The sequence below is a fragment of the Lissotriton vulgaris genome, chromosome 5 (assembly GCF_964263255.1).
Source record: "Lissotriton vulgaris chromosome 5, aLisVul1.2, whole genome shotgun sequence".
NCBI lineage: Eukaryota > Metazoa > Chordata > Amphibia > Caudata > Salamandridae > Lissotriton > Lissotriton vulgaris.
Genome location: NC_141693.1, coordinates 1,789,859,033 through 1,789,879,544, shown reverse-complemented (window position 1 = coordinate 1,789,879,544; position 20,512 = coordinate 1,789,859,033).

Sequence of the window (20,512 nt, the reverse complement as noted above, 5' to 3'; positions counted from 1 at the left end):
TCCTTTTCCTCTCTGCCTTGCACCCTTCTCCCCCTCCGCCTTGCACCCTTCTCCCCTCTGTCTTGCACCCTTCTCCCCTCTGCCTTGCACCCTTCTCCCCTTTGCCTTGCACCCTTCTCCCCTTTGCCTTGCACCCTTCTCCCCTTTGCCTTGCACCCTTCTCCCCTTTGCCTTGCACCCTTCTCCCCTTTGCCTTGCACCCTTCTCCCCTCTGCCTTGCACCCGTCTCCCCTCTGCCTTGCACCCGTCTCCCCCTCCGCCTTGCACCCTTCTCTACCTTGCACCCTTCTCCTCTCTTCCTTGCACCCTTCTCCCCTCTGCCTTGCACCCTTCTCCTCTCTGCCATGCACTCTTCTCCCCCTCCGCCTTGCACCCTTCTCTACCTTGCACCCTTCTCCTCTCTTCCTTGCACCCTTCTCCTCTCTGCCTTGCACCCTTCTCCCCTCTGCCTTGCACCCTTCTCCCCTCTGCCTTGCACCCTTCTCCCCTCTGCCTTGCACCCTTCTCCCCCTCCACCTTGCACCCTTCTCCCCCTCCACCTTGCACCCTTCTCCCCCTCCGCCTTGCACCCTTCTCTATCTTGCACCCTTCTCCTCTCTTCCTTGCACCCTTCTCCTCTCTGCCTTGCACCCTTCTCCCCTCTGCCTTGCACCCTTCTCCCCTCCGCCTTGCACCCTTCTCCCCTCCGCCTTGCACCCTTCTCCCCTCCGCCTTGCACCCTTCTCTTCTCTGCCTTGCACCCTTCTCCCCTCTACCCTGCACCCTTCTCCCCCTCCGCCTTGCACCCTTCTCTACCTTGCACCCTTCTCCTCTCTTCCTTGCACCCTTCTCCTCTGTGCCTTGCACCCTTCTCTTCTCTGCCTTGCACACTTCACCCCTCTGCCTTGCACACTTCTCCCCTCCACCTTGCACCCTTCTCCCCTCTGCCTTGCACCCTTCTCCCCTCTGCCTTGCACCCTTCTCCCCTCTGCCTTACACCCTTCTCCCCTCCACCTTGCACCCTTCTCCCCCTCCGCCTTGCACCCTTCTCTACCTTGCATCCTTTTCCTCTCTGCCTTGCACCCTTCTCCCCCTCCGCCTTGCACCCTTCTCCTCTCTGCCTTGCACCCTTCTCCCCTCTGTCTTGCACCCTTCTCCCCTTTGCCTTGCACCCTTCTCCCCTTTGCCTTGCACCCTTCTCCCCTTTGCCTTGCACCCTTCTCCCCTCTGCCTTGCACCCGTCTCCCCTCTGCCTTGCACCCGTCTCCCCCTCCGCCTTGCACCCTTCTCTACCTTGCACCCTTCTCCTCTCTTCCTTGCACCCTTCTCCCCTCTGCCTTGCACCCTTCTCCCCTCTGCCTTGCACCCTTCTCCCCTCTGCCATGCACTCTTCTCCCCCTCCGCCTTGCACCCTTCTCTACCTTGCACCCTTCTCCTCTCTTCCTTGCACCCTTCTCCTCTCTGCCTTGCACCCTTCTCCCCTCTGCCTTGCACCCTTCTCCCCTCTGCCTTGCACCCTTCTCCCCCTCCACCTTGCACCCTTCTCCCCCTCTGCCTTGCACCCTTCTCTATCTTGCACCCTTCTCCTCTCTTCCTTGCACCGTTCTCCTCTCTGCCTTGCACCCTTCTCCCCTCCGCCTTGCACCATTCTCCCTCTGCCTTGCACCCTTCTCCCCTCTGCCTTGCACCCTTCTCCCCTCTGCCTTACACCCTTCTCCCCTCCGCCTTGCACCCTTCTCAACCTTGCATCCCTCTCCCCCTCTGCCTTGCACCCTTTTCCCCCTCTGCCTTGCACCCTTCTCGGCCCCCCTCCTCCCCTCCTGCGGATGCCCATGGTGTGTTCTAACAAGAGGGCTTACCTGAGGGCACCATTTTGCTGCCTCTCCCTTCTCATGTGAGCTTTGCCCTGGAGAATGCTCTCTCTGGGGGCCCCCACTCCCACCCTTGTCAGAGTCCCGAGCACTGCTCTGTGCTGTCTCCTGCTCTTGCTCTCTGAGGCCCCCACCCCATCCTTGTCCCTGTCTCTTCTCTTCTCTTGTGGGGTGGGCTTTGCTTATGGAGGGGAGAGCGTTGGGGCCGGGCTCGGAGCTGCCTCAGAGGGGAAGTGGAGCGTGCTGTCTCTGGGGCCCCCACCCCACCCCATCCTTGTCCCTGTCTCTTCTCTTCTCTTGTGGGATGGGGCCCCCACCCCATCCTTGTCCCTGTCTCTTCTCTTCTCTTGTGGGATGGGGCCCCCAGCCCATCCTTGTCCCTGTCTCTTCTCGGCTGGGGCCTGTCCCTGTCTCTTCTCTTGTGGGATGGGGCCCCCACCCCATCCTTGTCCCTGTCTCTTCTCTTCTCTTGTGGGATGGGGCCCCCACCCAATCCTTGTCCCTGTCTCTTCTCGGGTGGGGCCTGTCCCTGTCTCTTCTCTTGTGGGATGGGGCACCCACCCCATCCTTGTCCCTGTCTCTTCTCTTCTCTTGTGGGGTGGGGCCCCTACCCAATCCTTGTCCCTGTCTCTTTTTGGTGGGGGCCTGTCCCTGTCTCTTCTCTTGTGGGATGGGGCCCCCACCCCATCCTTGTCCCCGTCTCTTCTCTTCTCTTCTCTTGTGGGGTGGGGCCCCCACCCAATCCTTGTCCCTGTCTCTTCTCGGTGGGGGCCTGTCCCTGTCTCTTCTCTTGTGGGATGGGGCACCCACCCCATCTTGTCCCTGTCTCTTCTCTTCTCTTGTGGGGTGGACCGGGCCCCCACCCAATCCTTGTCCTTGTCTCTTCTCTTGTGGGGTGGGGCCCCCACCTCCTCCGTGTCCCTGTCTCTTCTCTTGTGGGGTGGGCTTTGCTTATCGAGAGGAGAGAGTGGGGGGCCGGGCTCTGTGCTGCCTCAGAGGAGCTGTGGACTGCTGTCTCTGGGGCCCGTCCTTGTCCCGGGCCTGCCTCCTGCTCTGACTGAAGAGAAACAATGTTGATACTTTGTTTCTCTTTAGTCAGAGGGAGGGGGTGAGGGGAACGGAGCAGGCTGCACCTGCTTCAGACACAGAGGGAGAGAGGCTTGCTTAAGCGCAGGCCTCTCTCACAGCCCTCAGAAGAGCTGAGGGGGCCGGGCCCCCTGGGGGCCCCCTTCATTAACTGTAGAGAGTGAGGCCCCCCCGCACTGCGGGGTCTGCGGGGGCGTTTGTTACGCCCCTGGTTTTTTGGGCTTGCCTGCAAAAGATTTCCTCACTACTTATAAAGTAGTGTGCACTCAGTTCACGTTTTGCGGCACTTAATAGATTCTGTATCTCAGCAGATGTATTGTGATACTTTTGATGAACTAAAGCCTGTATTTTTTGCTGTACTTGATTTTTTGTATCTCGAAATATAGCTGCTTCCCTAGCATCCCTACTTATGGCGATGCCCCGAATAAACGCTTTTAGAGAGTTCCATAAAATATGGACAGGGGCTGTCCCCATATTTCGTTCTAAAAACTCCTTGATCTCAGCCTGAACAGACATAACCCAGGGTTCATCATACAAATAGGACTTGTTAAAAACCCATAGTTTCACAACATTGATCTTTTCATCCAGCACAACTTCAAAGACAAGCATCGCATGATTGGAGAAGCCATTGTGTAAAAACCTATGGTACCGACTTTTAAGTATTGAGGAAAAGAGAAAGAAATCTATACGAGAAAATGACTTGTGCCTCCCCGACCAGCACGTGTATTCCCTTTTGTGAGGATTTATTAAACGCCAACACTCTGCTAGATCAAAAGTCCGAATATTGTTCAATATTGTCTGAAAAGATTTGGGTTTAGACTGCTTTTTCCCACCCAGGGTTTAATCAAGGTGTGGCTTCATCAAGATATTGAAGTCCCCTCCAATAACCAGATCTCCGTTAACCATAAAAAGAGACAAACATTTCTTCATAAACTACAGGGCTATCATTAATAGGAGCATAAAAACTCACAAAGGTAATAGGTGATAGTCTGTTCTTAATTTTACATTTAGCCCAGCACCAACGACCCCGATTATCTGCTTCAGTTTGAATTATTTCCGCCTCAAGTTTCTTACTGAAAAAGAGTGCAACCCCCCGCTGCGACTCAGAAAAGAGGGAAAACCCTCGATAGACAGCCCATCCTTTAAACATAGAAAATCTATCAGCTTTAGAGATTGCGATACGAGTTTCTTGTATCATAATAATTGCAGGATTCTCCGTCAAAATCCATGCCTCTATTGCCCGCATTTTCTTCTTGTTATTAAGGCCATTGACATTAAAAGAAATAATTTTCAGACCAAACTTAGACATAATTCTAACATATAATTGGAACCAATGACATAATTTTCTTCCCTTATTTCCCCAAACTTCTCAGAACCATCTGCTCCCTGATCGAAAAACATATTAATCCTCAGCCAGAAACAGAAACTGAATAACAAAAAGGTCTTCGCCAAGAACTCATTTTTGATTCCCCCCCCCCCCCCCTACCTGTGGCACCCTACTGACTCTATCCTCTTCCCCCACGCTTGCCACAGCAACCCTTCCCTTAACCTTGGGGTGTAGTGGTGAAACATCCCCTAACCCCCAGGACCGTGCTACTCCCTCACCCCCCGAAACCACAAACAGTATTAGTGATGGCACTAAGAAAAGCTCATATGTGAATGCTGCAAAATATTATAGGAATAAATAGTCCAGTCTATCACCATTTATACATTTTGTATTTCTTGAAGCAGTTCCTGTGCTTCCTCAATGTCGGATAGCAGATAGAATTTGCCTTTAATCAAGACTCTGAGTTTAGACTGTTGTGCTATCATCGCCTGAGCACCTTGGGCCTTAAATAACTGAAGCATCTTTACAAACCTTTTCCTACGTCTAGCCGCCGTAGCAGACATATCTGAGAATATTCGGCATTTCACCGTAGCATTCACGGGGAATTGCCTTTGTTTGATTGCCTTAGACAATATTTGTTCCTTTACCCTTACGTCTGCAAAATTTTGCACAATAGTACGCGGAAGGGTAGAGTTCGGAAATGGTCTGGCAGGAACCCGATGAGCTCTTGTAATAGTGAGGTCTCCTTTATGTTCCGGTATGACCCCCTGTTGGAGAAAAGAGGTCACCCATGCCAACGTATCTGAACCCTCAATTCCCTCAGGAACTCCTACGATACGTAAATTGCACCTCCTATTATAATTCTCCAACTCATCTAACTTTAACTCAAGAGCCTTAGTAGTTTTAGTAGTAACTTTGGAATCTTTTTTAACTTTGACCATTTGGTCCTCCAAGGTAGAGATCCACTCTTCTGCTTCCACTAAGCGGACTGGAAAGGTAGACACTAATTCCTCAATTTTGTCCATTTGATCTAGCCTCTGATGGATTGCCATAAGTTCCGCATTTTGCGACCTCTTCATTTCTCTGACTTCGCCCAGAATCAGGTTGAGCATGTCTTTCACGGACATCCTCATCTCTCCCTCTGTTTCCGTGCTCATCTCTAACAGGGGCCCAAGGGGGTCTGCCACTCCCCCACCTGACCCCCGTCAGTGACTTCAGGTGGCACCACTGCCGCACTTATTAAATCTTTCTTTCTGATATCTGAAGTGTCCGATGTCTGCTTTAAGTCACGTGCGGAGCTAGTGAGTGGTACCGAGCTCGAAGGAATAATAACAACTGTGCTCAAATCATTTGTGCCAATTGTGCCATTCAATTGATTCTGATCCAATCCCAGGTTCAGAGGATTCCTTGAGGGAACAAGATTAGGCGAGAGAGGCAATACGTTTTTCTCAAACAGGGGGAACTGCTTAGCCGATGAAGGAAGAGGTGGGGGCGGCAAAGTGGGATGAGGTGACTCAAGAGTATGGGATAAATCTTCGAGGCGTGGTTCATTCAAATTATCTCCCATCTGCAACTGAACCAAATTATCTGCCAGCAAGTCCTCAGCCTCAGAACTTTCAGATGAGTGTGCGGAGTCATCATCCTTCAAGGAGCCTTCCTCTGTTAATTTAGCTGCAGCCTCCTTAGCCTGCTGTCGCCGTTGTTTGGCTTTAAGACGGGCATTGAGTAGTTTCCCCATTGTGCCCAGACTAGTGGCTTTCTATAACGATATGTAACCAAGTCTTTAGTTGGTTGGATTATTTATAGACAAATGAGAAAGATAGGGTGCAAAAAACCCTGCTTCCCCAGTCAGCTCAACACAGCACTGCAAGTTCGTATCCTTCACTGCCAGTAGCAATAATGTAACACTGACCAAAAACCAAAAAAAAGAAAAGAGAACAACCCAAGCTTACTATTTTGTGTGTCCAAGCTCGGCTGGATCGTGGAGCAGGAGTGGCTCAATTCTTACCACCTCCTAGCATGTAGTAAAAATACGGGTGCGTTTTCCTCCTAAAGCGGCAAATGCACTGGTCTCCTCTTGCTTGCTTACAGGCAAAACCACGGACCGAGTAAAAGGGTGAATCAAAGTCCTGCCCCCCCCTTGTACTCGAGACGGTCTCTGCGAGAAAGTAGTTCTCTTCTTGCACAATATACATTTTAAACTAATGGTGCTGAACAGCCTGTGGAATCACTGCACGATAGGTGATGGTATCATTGGATAGCAAGTCTTTGGCAGGGTAAGGATTGAGGTGGAGATCCTCACGGGGGGGAAGAGAGTCCAATACATAATACTCCCCCCATTCTTCGTCCTCCTGGGGCATAAAGGGCTCATCATATGGGTCTCATGGGACATAATGACCCCCTGAGTTTGCGTCCTGTGGGTTAGGAGGAAGCGACTGTGGAGATAGAGGTGGTGGAAGAGGCATTGCAGGTAAAACTGGCAAAGGAAGCGGACTAATGATTGAGTATCTAACCCTTTTTAGGGATGTCAGTGTCGACGGTTTGAAGGTCAGACTGCGTTTCTTTGCAATCCAGATGAGTCCTGGAGAGGGGATGGTGAGGATCTTGCCAGTATCAGGATGAATAAACAGTTTTTTTCTGTATAGCACTGAGAACCTCAGAAAGATTTTCATAAAGTGATCTCTCAGAGGTATCCAATCTGTGTGTCGCTGGGGGCTTTGATGATGGCTTCGATGAGAGTGGCTGTGAGGCTTTCATCATCTCATTTGGGACCTTGAGGACCTTTTAACAAAGGATGTATAAGATAAGTTGTAGCCGTTCTGCTGAAAATGTCTAAAAACGTTGTTCTAGATGGTAGAAGAAAATCCCATACCTTCATAGCCTTTAACACCACATTGGAAGAATGCATATTAGAATGAATTCATGCTTGAAAAATATCAGAATAAGATAATAGTTGAGAATGGCGACCATTCTTTTCTCTGGAGAGGGATAGGTCTCAAAAGCGAGATAAATAGCTGTGATGCCTGGTAGATGCATTTGAAAATGTTTTAAGCAAGATACCAGATCCTTTAGGAACTAGTCGAGAATATAGACTGAATCCCTAACATCCTTCACAAGAGTAGATAAACTGATAAGATTTCCTTCTTGTTCACAAAAACATTCAAATCTGGTGGGATTTACTTTAAATTATAGGACCCCAACTACATGTGGATGGTACTGTATTGAGTGGCTGTTTGGTGCGAGTGATAGATTGCACTGATCGTGTGACAATTTAATCCCAAGGGAAGTCTTTTATTCTACTGAAATGTAGTGCCCTGTTCCCTTGGTGAGAGGGAGCCCTCTCATTTGTTTGACAGTCTCGGATGGAAATGACAGAATAACAAGAGTTGGTTTCTGTAATACCAGACAACTTTCCGACTTCTGTAGATAATTAAAAGATTCCATTGATGGCTTCTATGCCTCAGAACTCACTTGGATATGGAGCATCCAGAGGTTGCCCAAACTCCGATTGAAATCACCAGAAATGTTTGATGAACCTTTGGACAATGTCTCATTTTCTAGGTTGAGTTTGGCACCAAGTCTCAAAGCATCTATAACAGGGATCCATGGGACTTGTGTTTTGAGACCAGTAATGTTGAAAACACCCCATGCTACTCTTGATATTTTGAAAGCATATATCCTTGGGGTGGATAGCAGCATTGCTTTAAGTAAGTTGGTACCAATCTGATTATAAGTGCTTGCTTTTGGGAGGCTCTTGAGTCGTCAAAAAAAGTCTACCTGCAAGAAGTAGTCAAAAGAGAGAAGTGCACATTAGTATCTGCAATTCAGATACTCTTCCTGCCATTATACTCGAGATGTAGGTAACAAAGGTTGTTTCTCAGCATCTGATATATTATGTTTCAGAGGAAATAAACACGTTGTCGGTAGGTGAAGGTGAGTGTAAGAGTGAATGTGATGGGGGTTGGGTCCACCTGTTTGGGTCTCGATATTGGGAGGAAGGGCCTGCCCTGAATTGAACGACCAAGGTGTGGGTCTTCAAGCTGTTAGATATTTGTGGGACCCTAGTTGAAGACATATACGATGAGAGATTTTTACATTTTTAAATGCCACCAGGTTGAGATTTTACATAGAGCTTGTTGTGATGATAAGACCCCCAAATGTTTCTAATGCCTTGTTATATGTATGTTTTTATAGATACTAGATGAACTGTTATTCTTAATCTGAGGGAAGTTCAGACCCAAATATTAATCCCGAGGAAGGTGGCTGAGATTTGGTTTTAGTCCACTGAAATGCAGCAACGTAATTATGTGCTGAATCGGACTACATGGGATTCTAGATGAAAAACATTCATTCCATCAGAACTCTTGTGGCTTAATAAATGATTCTGCATCTTAAACAGATGTAGCAACTGGGGGGTGAGAGAATACCTGCTCTTTTATTTGCGGACAATAATATTCTTTTATCGCAAACACCAAAGGGTTTACAATATTTACTTAATACCCTCCAAACTTATTGCAGCAAAAAAGGCCTAGAGATCAACACTGATAAGACAAAGTACATGGCAATAAATCCCCATAGGTCTTTTAAAGAAAATATGGTTTTAAATGGGCAAAAAATAGAATATGTTCAAACCTTCACGTATTTGGGTGCTTCACTTGACTCAAAAATGTTGTGGAAAACACAAATCGAAAAGAGCAAGCTTTTACTAACACAAAATACATTACCAATTTAAAAAAAACATGGAAATAGTCACAACAAGGCGGTCCTTCCTGCGCTTGAGGTATTTCGGTTCAAAGCACAATCAGCTGCCATATATGGCGCTGAACTGTGGGGTCCACCATGCAAAATGGCCTTTGAGGTGAATGAAAACAAATTTTACAGGGCTTTGCTAAAGCTACCAATTCGCACTCCGTTAACACCATTGATGCTAGACCTTAATGTGAAGCGAACTGATTACCATGTAATTATTAGACCTATGATGTTAGGATCAGGATCTGGACAACACCCGAGTTGCTGGATTACAGGGCGGCTCTAATAGAGATAAAGGACCTAGGGCCCGATGTAGGTAATCCCAGATTACCGATTCTTAAATACCGAATTACTCCGATTCGGTTTTTAATAACTGGCAATCGGGATGTAGGTAATTTTACTGATTTAATTACTGAATCGGTATGATTCGGTAATTACCGAATCGGTATTTACCGATTTGGTAATTGCCATTCATTCCTCTGGGCCTGGAGGCCCATAGGAATGAATGTCAATTACCGAATCGGTAAATACCGATTCGGTAATTGGGGGAAACATAGAAGGGTGGCAGGGTGTCACTTTGACACCCTGTTGCACCCCTCAATTGGGCATTGGTGCACATGTTGCAGACATGCATGCCCTTAGGGCATGTATGTCTGCAACATGGCACTGTTTTAAAAGCAAAAAAAAAGCTTTTTAAAGGGTTTTCATTATTTACCACCAACTTATAGTTGGTGGTAAATAACGAATTCTTAAACCCCTCTAGCACTGATTACAGTGCTACCTACATGTCAAGATACAGATTCTGTAATTTTACAGAATCAGTATTTTACCGAATCGATAACATTACTGATTGTGGTAAAATTACAGAATCTGTATCTTGACATGCCCCTACATCCCAAACTCCAAATACCAGTCGGTAACGGCCGAAATCGGCCGTTACCGACTGTTATTTGCCTTCCTACATCTGGCCCCTAGATGTCAATAACTGTATCACATGGTTTAACCACGTTAGCACATGGTTAAAGAAGATTGGCTTAGCACACTTCTGGAATAATCCGTTTGCATTGACCTCAAACTCAAGGAAGATTTTAAAAGCATCTTTCTGGGCCTTAATGGAAGAAAATAGACCAAATGATAGAGCAAATGGATCATTGACTAGCGAATTTCTCTTGTTATTGTTATTGTTAATGTCGGTTTATATAGCGCCAAGTCACCGACAGGTCTCAGGGCGCTTTTGACCGCAATGACATAACAGCCTGGGCAGCAACAGGAGGCGAGTTGGATCTATACTGAGCTCAACGCTGTTCTAAATAGAGTTGTCTTTAGGGCTTTCCTAAAGCGAAGCAGGTTTCCCTCCTTGCGAAGAGCTTCAGGCCGCTCATTCCACATTTTGGGCAGTAGGACCGAAAAGGATCTCCCTCCTTTTGTTGCTAGCCTGAACCGGGGGCATACAAGCAACTGAGCCTCGGAGGACCTTAGGCTTCTTTCGGGCCTGTAGATGACTAGTCTTTCCTTGATATAGGAAGGGGCTTGCCCGTAGATAGCCTTGTGGGCTATGCAGAGACTCTTAAAAGCCGACCTTTGCGTCACTGGTAGCCAGTGAAGACTCAGCAACAGCGGGGATGCACGTGATCTCCTTGGAAGTCTGAAGATTAGTCTTGCCGCATCATTTAAGACTACCTGCAGTCTGTTTGTTAAGGCTTTAGGTAAGCCCAGGTAGAGCGCATTTCCGTAGTCCAGCCTCAACAGTATGGTGGCAGAAACTATCGTGCGGAGCATGGACTGGGAAAGAAGTGGATCAAGTTTGCGCAGTTGTCTTATGATGCCGTTGCAGGTACCCACTACCGCAGAGATTTGATTGGTCATTGAGAGGGCGCCGTCTATCCTAATGCCAAGACTTTTGACCGCGGTTGCTGGCTTAGGGGTGGGCCCTAATTCCTGGGGCCAGTAGAGGTCACACCAGGGGGAGCAGGTGGATGACACAATTAACACCTCAGTTTTCTCGGGGTTAATCTTCAGTAGGTTCCTGGACATCCAGTTGACTGTGTACCTGAGAATCTCCTGTGCCAGCGACTGGGCCCGTACGGTGTCATCTATGCTCAGCAACAACTGGGTGTCGTCTGCATAGTTAAACACCCGACAGCCAGTCTCAACCAAGGTGCTTATTAATGGTTGCAGGTATAGGTTGAACAGTAAGGGGGACAAGGCGGAGCCTTGGGGTACCCCACATGTCAGGTCTCCTGCTCCTGATACCTCCTCTCCCAGCTGAATCCTCTGGGTTCGCCCGGACAGGAAGGATTCCAGCCAGAGGTAAGCAGAGCCCCGAAACCCAAACCCGGCCAACCTATCCAGGAGTATGGTATGGCTGACGGTATCAAACGCCGCTGATAGGTCTAAAAGTATCAGGGCGCTTGGTTTCTTTCGGTCAGCCAACCCTCTAAGGTCGTCCAGCACCGAGAGCATGACTAACTCGGTGCTATGGTGGGCACGGAACCCTGCCTGCATCTCATGGAGCAGATGGTTAGACTCCAGGAACGCAGCCAGGGACTTCAGAACATGCTGCTCAAGCACCTTGGATAGAAATGGAAGCTGGGAGATGGGCCGATAGTTTTTTAATACTTTGGGATCAGCTCCGGCTTTCTTGATTAGGGGCTTCACTCGGGCCTCTTTAAAGCTAGCTGGCAGCTGCCCCGTGTTCAATGACCTATTTAGCATGGACAGAATGCGTTCTTCTAGGCTGAGGCGGGCTAGACGAAACACACTCGGAGGACATGGGTCGGCTGGGGAGCCTGACTTTGTTTTCCTCATTAAGGTTTCTAGGCTAAATGAATCAATCGGGGGAAAACTAGACAAGTACATTCCACCTGGAGTTTTAGCAGAATGTAGTTTAGTAGAACCAACTCTGGTACTTGTTATTTCTTGTAAAATAGTCTCAACCTTCTCTAGGAAATATTTCAAAAAAGTGTCGCAATTGAAGGTGGTCTCTATAGGTTGAGTTCTTTTACTTAGTTCCGTGAGGATTTTAAAAGTTTCCTTCTGAACGTTATTGTTTAAAGCAAGTTCGAGTTTTGAGTCCTTTTTAAATGAGGTAAATCTACACTTGGCAAAAACACTATACCTGAAGTATAGACATGGTATATTAATGTTAAAATCATGTGTGGCAAGGTGGACAAAGGATAGCAATGAAATATGTATATTGTGTTAAGGGGGAGCAAGGGAAGATATTGCACATGTTCTTTATTTTTGCCCGGCCTATGCGATTGCAAGAAAAAGATGGATAAAACCACAGTGTACAAACATAGGTGTGAGATCGTACAGAGAGGCTGAAAGGATATTAAAAACAGATACCTGCCAGGTCATTGTCTTTGTTATAAGTAGATTTCTGCTAGCAGTGAACTTTATTAGTTGAAAAGCTGGCGAGAAATGTTAGTATATATTAGAGAATCGATATTTAGATATATGAAATAAACCAGGAAATATAGTTGAATGTTTAGGTTTATTGCGTGGTTTGGGGTAGCTTTGTGGTAAACCGATTGTAAATTCGAATGATTTTATTTTTTATATGTGCCTTTTTAAGTATTTATAGTCTTTTTAACATTGTGATTGACACTTCCCTTCCATAATTACTAAACTCTAAAACTGTATTTTACATGAAGTTGTACCATTATGAAAAATGTTCTCTCTTGAAATGCACCCTTTTATGTACCTTTTATGATACAGATGTATCGAAATAAAGATGAAATTGAATTGATGTAGCAACACTGTTCTCAAGGGGTCTCCCATTGTTTTAGAATATACTAGCAGCCCACCCCGGCTTTGCCCAGGGCAGAAGGGGGCTGGGGGCAACATTTTAAGCCTCTGTGCACCCCTCCCCGACATTGCCCAGTTCGCTTCCCTCCCGCCCCGACATTGGCCATACCGCCTCTCGCCTTGAGCCTCCCGCCCGCAGCCCCCCGCCCCGACATTGGGCATAGCGCCTACCGCCTCCCGCCTCCCGCCTTGATCCTCCCGCCCGCCACGGCTTTGTAACCCGCCCCCAGGTCCCGAGTTACCTCATCCGCCACTCCTCCCTACGCTGGAGTGTTTACCTCTCCACTGCTTGACCGCTTGTCAGCTACCTCATCCGCTGCTCCTCCCCGCGCTGCCACTGCTCCTCCGCTTCTCGCCCCTCCGCAGCTCCTCCCGGCGCTCATGTTCTCCCCTCTTCCTGTTGCTGGTGAACTCCGCTCCTCCCCTCACGCAGACGCTCCTCCCGGCGCTCATGTCCTCGCTCTTCCTGTTGCTCGTGAACGACGCTACTCCCCTCACGCATACGTCGCGGCCGGCGCTACTTGCAAGGGACTACTTTATTTTTATTTCTAAATATTTTAAACGTTTTATTTTTATTTTTATGTAGCCTATGTCCTTCTGCTTGCCCTGAGGTTTTCTAAGATGTCTTGGGTGTTCAGATTGGTGGTGTAGTTTTCCAGTTTACCTGGCTCAAAGGTGCAAGTTCTCTCTTTATAATAGTAGTATAGATATTGTTTGTTGGATTGCATTTTGTTGCGCCTATATGGGTGGGGGCTTGGAAAAGGATTTGTTTCAACTTATGAGTTTTTTTTAATTAATATGATTTTATATGCACTATGAAAACATAAGAAACAAGTTGGGTATTCATATGCAATCCTCAATATACTAAAGCTTTATATAAATTTCCTCTCTGGTGGTATGTTCTTTAAATCATAGGACCCCAACTACATCCAGGTGGTACTGAATTTAGTGTTTTTTTGTTGCAAGTGTTTGATTTTACAGACCTTATGATAATTTGTTCCCAAGGGGAATCTTTTTCTACTTTCGATTCGAGGTACATAGTAGTTTGCACGCCCAAATGTTTCTCCTCCTAAATGAATGCTACAGGGCCCTGCAATGGGGGAGGTGATCTTTTTACTAGCACAGATAGGAAATTGTAAATTGGTGACCGAATTCTTTACCTTACCCGCTACCCAGATAAAACAGCTTCCATCCTGCTATGAAGTAAGGGTCTACTTCACTACTGGTCTCTTCTTGGACATGTATAAGAAAGAAAAGCTATTTACCTGCAACTAGCCAATGTTAGGACCTTTCCATCTTACATAGATTCACATGTTTGAGTTATTTCCTGTTGTCAGGATGGGAATCTTTGCTAGTCAATGTTTACAGAGAAGTGTGCATACACACTCATTTAGCATTGAAAACAACCATATATTACATGCAGTCTATTAAACTCATTATGTAATCTAAACTCCAGCCAAAGTGATGGAGAGAAACAGAGCTCAACTCAGAGATTCCTACTGCCAGGTTTTCAAAGCTCATGCAGAGAAAATTATGTATGGAGCCTTATAAAAGGAAAAAAGGGTGTGTGGAATGTCAATCTTTGAAAGATACCAATTCTAGGCAACTGTAGTTACAGGTGAATAATTTCTTTCTTTCTTCTCCAGCACTGGATCTTTCACAGATGCGCATGCTTGCATTAAGATTAGCAAAGCAGCTGCAAATGAGTAAAGTAGTGGGCGAGAATGAGGCTCACCTAACACAAGTAATGCATGTCTGAGGCCTGAGTCATCCTACAGGTCACTGTACTGCAGCTCTGATACAATGTTCAATGATTACATTAAAGAAAATAGCTGTAGCTCTCTCACCTCTGGCAGAGCTCTCCACCTGAGAGAGGACTGCTCATTATATTACTGGCTTTAGAGATGCAGGATACAATCCATCTTGCCAAACTTGGTTTCATTACGCTACTCGCTTCTTTTCACAAGTTCACCTATGGTCACAGTGTCACTCACATCCTGCAGCCACCGAAGTATAATATTTGTAGGTCTCGCCTACACAGCGTGCATGCGCTGCATAGGAAATTGACCTGTAACCATCGGCACAGCTTTCCTGGAAAAATGTGCACGCGTTGCATTGCTTCCAATTGCAACGCGTGCATGTCTGGCTATTCACTCGCGCGAGCGAGCAACTGGCGCCCTCCCCCTGCTGCAGCGCGTGCTTGTTTAGATGAAAAACATCTCTCTGAAGCCGCGATTCACTCGCGGGAGCAAACATCTCTCTGAAGCAGCAATTCACTATTGCAGTCAAATCCCTTTCACTCTGCTGACAGTGCTGCCGCGCGCGCTTGATAACTAGATGTAGGATGAAAACGATATTTTTTTGTCTTGCATGTTTTTCTGTATTTCAGAGGCAGTGAAGAAAAGGAGATTCTAAGAGTTATGCAAAGTGACAGGAAGGATAGGGTGTCGGAAGAAAGCGGCATGCAGTGGCATTAAAACTAGCCAGACTCGACAACCCTGGAATGTGGTGGAGGCTGCTAACAAACAGTTTGGAGAGCCCTCTACTTTTACGAATTCTACATCTCATACACGGATTTATTATGTGGGATAAATTCATGTTTGAGGGTATTCTTTTCTTACTGTGCTAGTGGTTTTAGTTTGAAATTTAAAGGTTTTGTAGTATTTTGGTAAAGTCGGTAGACTGTAATTTCGAAATATTCTTAGAGACCATGTGGGAGATTTGAACTTATGTCGGCACCATCCTGTTTTCCTGAAAGGCAGGCAGGCTTGCGGCTTTCTCCGATTACTCGCCTCGCTTCTGATAACGCAGCTTTTGTGGTGACTGCAGTGAGGCATCGTTGGCACGGTGCCCTATTCCGTGTGACTCAGGCCTGCCCGATGACCACCCCTCTTATTTTTTGATGGCCCCAGACTGCGATGCACTTCCGTATTCCAAGGTAGAGGACCTCGAGGAGTGTTTGGGTCGACCGTCTTCCGGAACGGACGGCACGTTAACTTCCTGTTACTGAGACCAAGTCGTACCTCGTGAACCCGCCTTGAGGTTTCTGCCGCGCTTCATTCGAGTTAGTTCTCGCTTCTTTGTCTGTACTGTTTCCAAACTTCCTTTGTTTGGGGCACTCTCCGCCCACTGCTCACCTTCGTGGACACTGCTGAGCTGTTTAATGTAATCACTCCGAAAGTAAGCCCTGGCTGACATAGCTGCACCTCCTAGTGAATGGTGCGGCGGGTTTTGTGTTAACAGCATGATGAGTGCCGTGAAGTGGCCTTGTGGTGTCACGTTGGAATTATGCAAAATACACACACACGCACACTCTAAGGGGATTGTTTAACTGTGAATACGGTCGCCGGGTGGCCACATGTCCCCACTGCGCGAATTTTTATCCCTAAATTTAGTTTTACAAACTTTTATTGTCTGACAACAAAAGCAATCATTAAACTTTCAGGCTCCGCAAGCAGTTCTTTATTTTATTTCGTGGTTAACCAAGTTTGAATCCTGACCGCCTCCCATTGTGGCTGCTGAGTATTTGGTCTCGTCACGGGGTGGGCTGTCTGACCGGGTGATGCTCCGGAAACCTTCAGGGTGATCAAGTTGTCTGCAACTGTTGAGGTGCTTCCACCAAGGCCATCATTAAAACACTTCAGAAATGCAGGTGATTGTTAATAATGGTCAGCAATGGTGCCATTTTGGCCTTTTTGCTACATTTAATCGTTACTGGTAATGTCTTATGGTAATGCCAGTAGCTGCAAGCTGCCAATAAACAGCGCAGTAAAGATGCCGAAGCTACCAGTGGTAACCTTGCCACTGTGGGATATTCTCCATCTTTACCGACAAAGCACTGTCTGCTGTGGTAATGCATTTACGGAAGAATTTATGAAATTCTATAAAGCCCGAGTTTGGCACAAGTTCGTGAGTGTGTTCATTGTAGAAACTATGTCCCATAAGCATAACATAGCAGCGTGTCCAAAAAGTGTCTCCTGTACTCGGGCAGCGCAGAGTCCCACGACCTCCCTGTTATCGTTGTGTGTCTCCAGCTTGGTATTTTCTTCCATAGAATAATGTTAGCTTTCAGGTGTGCATACAGAGTTCTTATACATAAGTCAACAAACACCTGTCCTTGGGATAAGTGCTGCATTTTTGTAATTTCTTTAGTGGGTAGCTTTTCCTCACACCCTCTCCACTTTATCCTCCTTCGACAGGTGTCACTGTATTCTCTTTGATACCTCTTCTTCCTGTTATTGCCTGTTCCCTCTAGAATTGTGTAGTATATAGGACAGGATCAGCCTTTAAGCATTCAGCTCTATATTTGTGGATGCCTCATCCCTTTTCTGGTTATTTATAAGCAACCTTAGAGCTGGTAGGGCTGCATAACTAAATACTTATAAGGTCCCAAAAGCGAGACCTATTGGCTATGCCAATGCTTGTTTTATAATGAGATGAACGGAATAAACAATTTCTCAATTAAACTCCTCCCTCTGCCCTTCTTGCCACTTTTGCCCATCATCAGGTAAAAATTTTAATTCTTCAGGTCCTGATATCCAGAGTCTGATGTTTCAGTGATATTTATTTCCAAAACGAACTTTCAAGTGAAAAAACCAAAATCATGCAAAACACACAAAAAATGGCTATAATAAATGAAAATTAGAGGAGCTAAAACAGGGTGTGATGGATGTGGTAAAATGGCATAAGTGCAAGTGCTAACGAGTGCTAACATATTACTTTTAAAATGTGAAAATTAGATAAATCGGTTAAAAATCCATGCATAAATCATGGACCTGATCACAAAATAATAATAATAAAGTAGTCAAGATAAAAATGTACATTTCAAGTATGCTTTGAGTTAATGCTTTTTTTTTTTTACGATTCCCAAAAACACACAGAAAACAAGTGCCCCGAATAGTAGACAATACTTTATTGGTGCCATTTACTAGTTCGCTTTAAACACTAAAATATGTATTTGAAATAATTAAATTTATGTAATAAAGATTTTTTTTTAAAGAAAATTATCAAAAGTACATAATTTCCGTTTTTAAATTATATTCACTTTTTAATCTTTTCTCTTTTTCTCTACAAAAACGTTGTGCACGTCCCATTCTGTCAATAAAACTTTTTTTCGTACTATATGGCTTTTCTGCTTTGACTTTGAAATGGGCAAAATAGAGGACATAATTGTGGGGAGTCACGATGGCATGTAATTATAATACAGTATTCACAACTGGACATATTTAGGTCGGTGAAAGAAGAATTGAATGCAACTGTGAATTGACATCAAAAACATATAATATTTGCTTATGTGTAGACATGCCAATGACTCATTTCTCGTTTAAAAGATATTTGGTTTTGAATCCTGTGCGACTGATCTGCCATTGCTCTTGAAGGGCCAGATGGCCAAGGATTCTGGGATTCCAGAACTGACATGAGAAAGTTGCTCCTGGCAAGCTTCTTAGCTATCCATATACAGCCATGTGGCTTTGTGCCTCCTGCCAGCCACATATATCTCAAACCTTGTGCCTCCTGCCAGCCACATATATCTAAACCTTGTGCCTCCTGCCAGCCACATATATCTAAACCTTGTGCCTCCTGCCAGCCTAAAAAGCAGTTATCCTCAGAATTCAGAAAGTGATGTGAACCGTGACCGCCGCTGCCTGAAGTCATATCGAGGTCATTTTTAAAACATAATTGTATTAACTTTTTGAAAATCTTCTCATGTCTGCAGTTTCCAATGCAAAATCTTCCACGGGAGCCACCGATTGCCATACTGCACTATGCTACGTCAATGGATGTATGCTGAGGACACTAACAAAATAAGCTCAACTTGATTTTTAAAATGAGTCAATGTAAAAGCGCTGCATTTCACTTTCTTTTACTAGTATAGATTTCAGCAAGATCTCGTTTGATCACCCTGAACGTGGACCCTCGGGCACCTTAGGACACATACACTTTCCGCCTATTTCTTATTGCAGTCCCTTCATAAAAGCTTTTTTCTATTCTACCACCCTTCCAACTCTGAACATGAACTATGTAGTCACGGATCTCGGCAATAGCAACACTTGTTATGTACATAGCCATGCAGTGGCAGTAAGCACTATGCAAAACACAAATGTTACCAGAAACACTACCGCCATCCCTCTTCTGCTTTCCCAATGCATGCGGGTGAGGATTCCTGCATCAGTAAGGCCTGACATCCGGAGACTGCAGCATGTTTCTGATACGATATAAACTTCAGTCTAATGCATACACGCTCCCAAACTATGCTAGGCCAAGGTCCATGAGATCTCCCACCAAACTGTTGGCAGAGTGCGTACTTTCCCAATCAGAGAACATATAAACTATTAAGAAAACATGCACACTGTTTAATATAACGTTTTCCTGGGCTAATGAGAATTCTGTATGTTGCAAGCAGTAATTGGCTTTAAGTGCTCAGGTGAACCTACGATGCAGATTTGATGCACACGAACGTGTCGGAGAACGTATTAGGATTACTGGGGTGGGTCTACAGTCCATCTTGTGCAAGCTTTTCCAACTGCCAACACTGCACATACAAACTGCTCAAGTGAGCATGAAGGGACATGTTTGCTCACTGTTTTTATGCCTAAATGCCAAAAGGGGTGCCAATGTTTGGTGGTTTTTACACAAAGGTGGATAACATGGAGCAACTCATTATAGAGAATAAGGTGTCCGTCCCAAATGACCTGATCTACAATTACCAGCACCTTACAATAAACTGTTAAGCAGTCAAGCCATTTCCATTAAGTTGTTTAGCCCCCATCTAATGGGACAAAATGCCGGTTGGTAGCACTGCGATTTAACCTGATGACCTCACCGCGACTGACTGTCGGTCGGTGTGGGTGACAGAGGCTGCAGAACCATAGCTCAAACAAATAAATGGAAGGGTGTACACTGGGAGAACATAGGAAATCAAAGGCTTCATCGTGGGTCAAAGAAACCATGCCAGTCAGAACTCCATACAATTAACCTGCCAAAAGGTGCTTACTAATGGCAATTTCACCGATCTAATATTTGTGCTATCTTTTTTGCTCTCATCTAAAAACTCAGCACTTTATTTTCTCTTTGGAAAACCTTGTCCAAATGCAGCACAAAACAACCAGGCAAAACAAACGTCTTAGCAGATTCCTACTGCATAACTTATACGTGTTGGTGTTGAGTGACTTGCTAGTGTATGCTTTTTCCTCTTTCTAGGTGACATTAAGATTGTAAGGTTGCTGATGGCACATGCTTCACTCCTAAGACATTCACATATATATAGATAGCTACATGCTGGTAATCAGCCATTTAGCCAGGTACAGCAAAGACGTAGGTAGTGCAGGTCGAGGAAAAATCCACCTAATAAACCAATTAGCAATTCTGTGGTCTAAGTCTAATCTAAAACCAAAGATAACCGGTCCCCTTTCCTCCCTGTGGAGGAAGGTTTCAATCTTACTAAGAGCATTAAATTCAATGCTATCTTGCATGTAGTGGTCCACGCCTCAATGTTCACCCTGCACTTGACAACTAAAATCTGCATTGCCACCCTTTCCCACAATAATCCATATCGACTAATTACAAGGCCACATTGTATTTTTTGTGTTTCAAGTTTTTTAAGATAAGTACGGTAGCTATTTTGGTGGGAAGGCTGGCCTGGTATTAATTGTGATGTTTCTAAAGATGTATTGTGCCAGGATGGAGAATA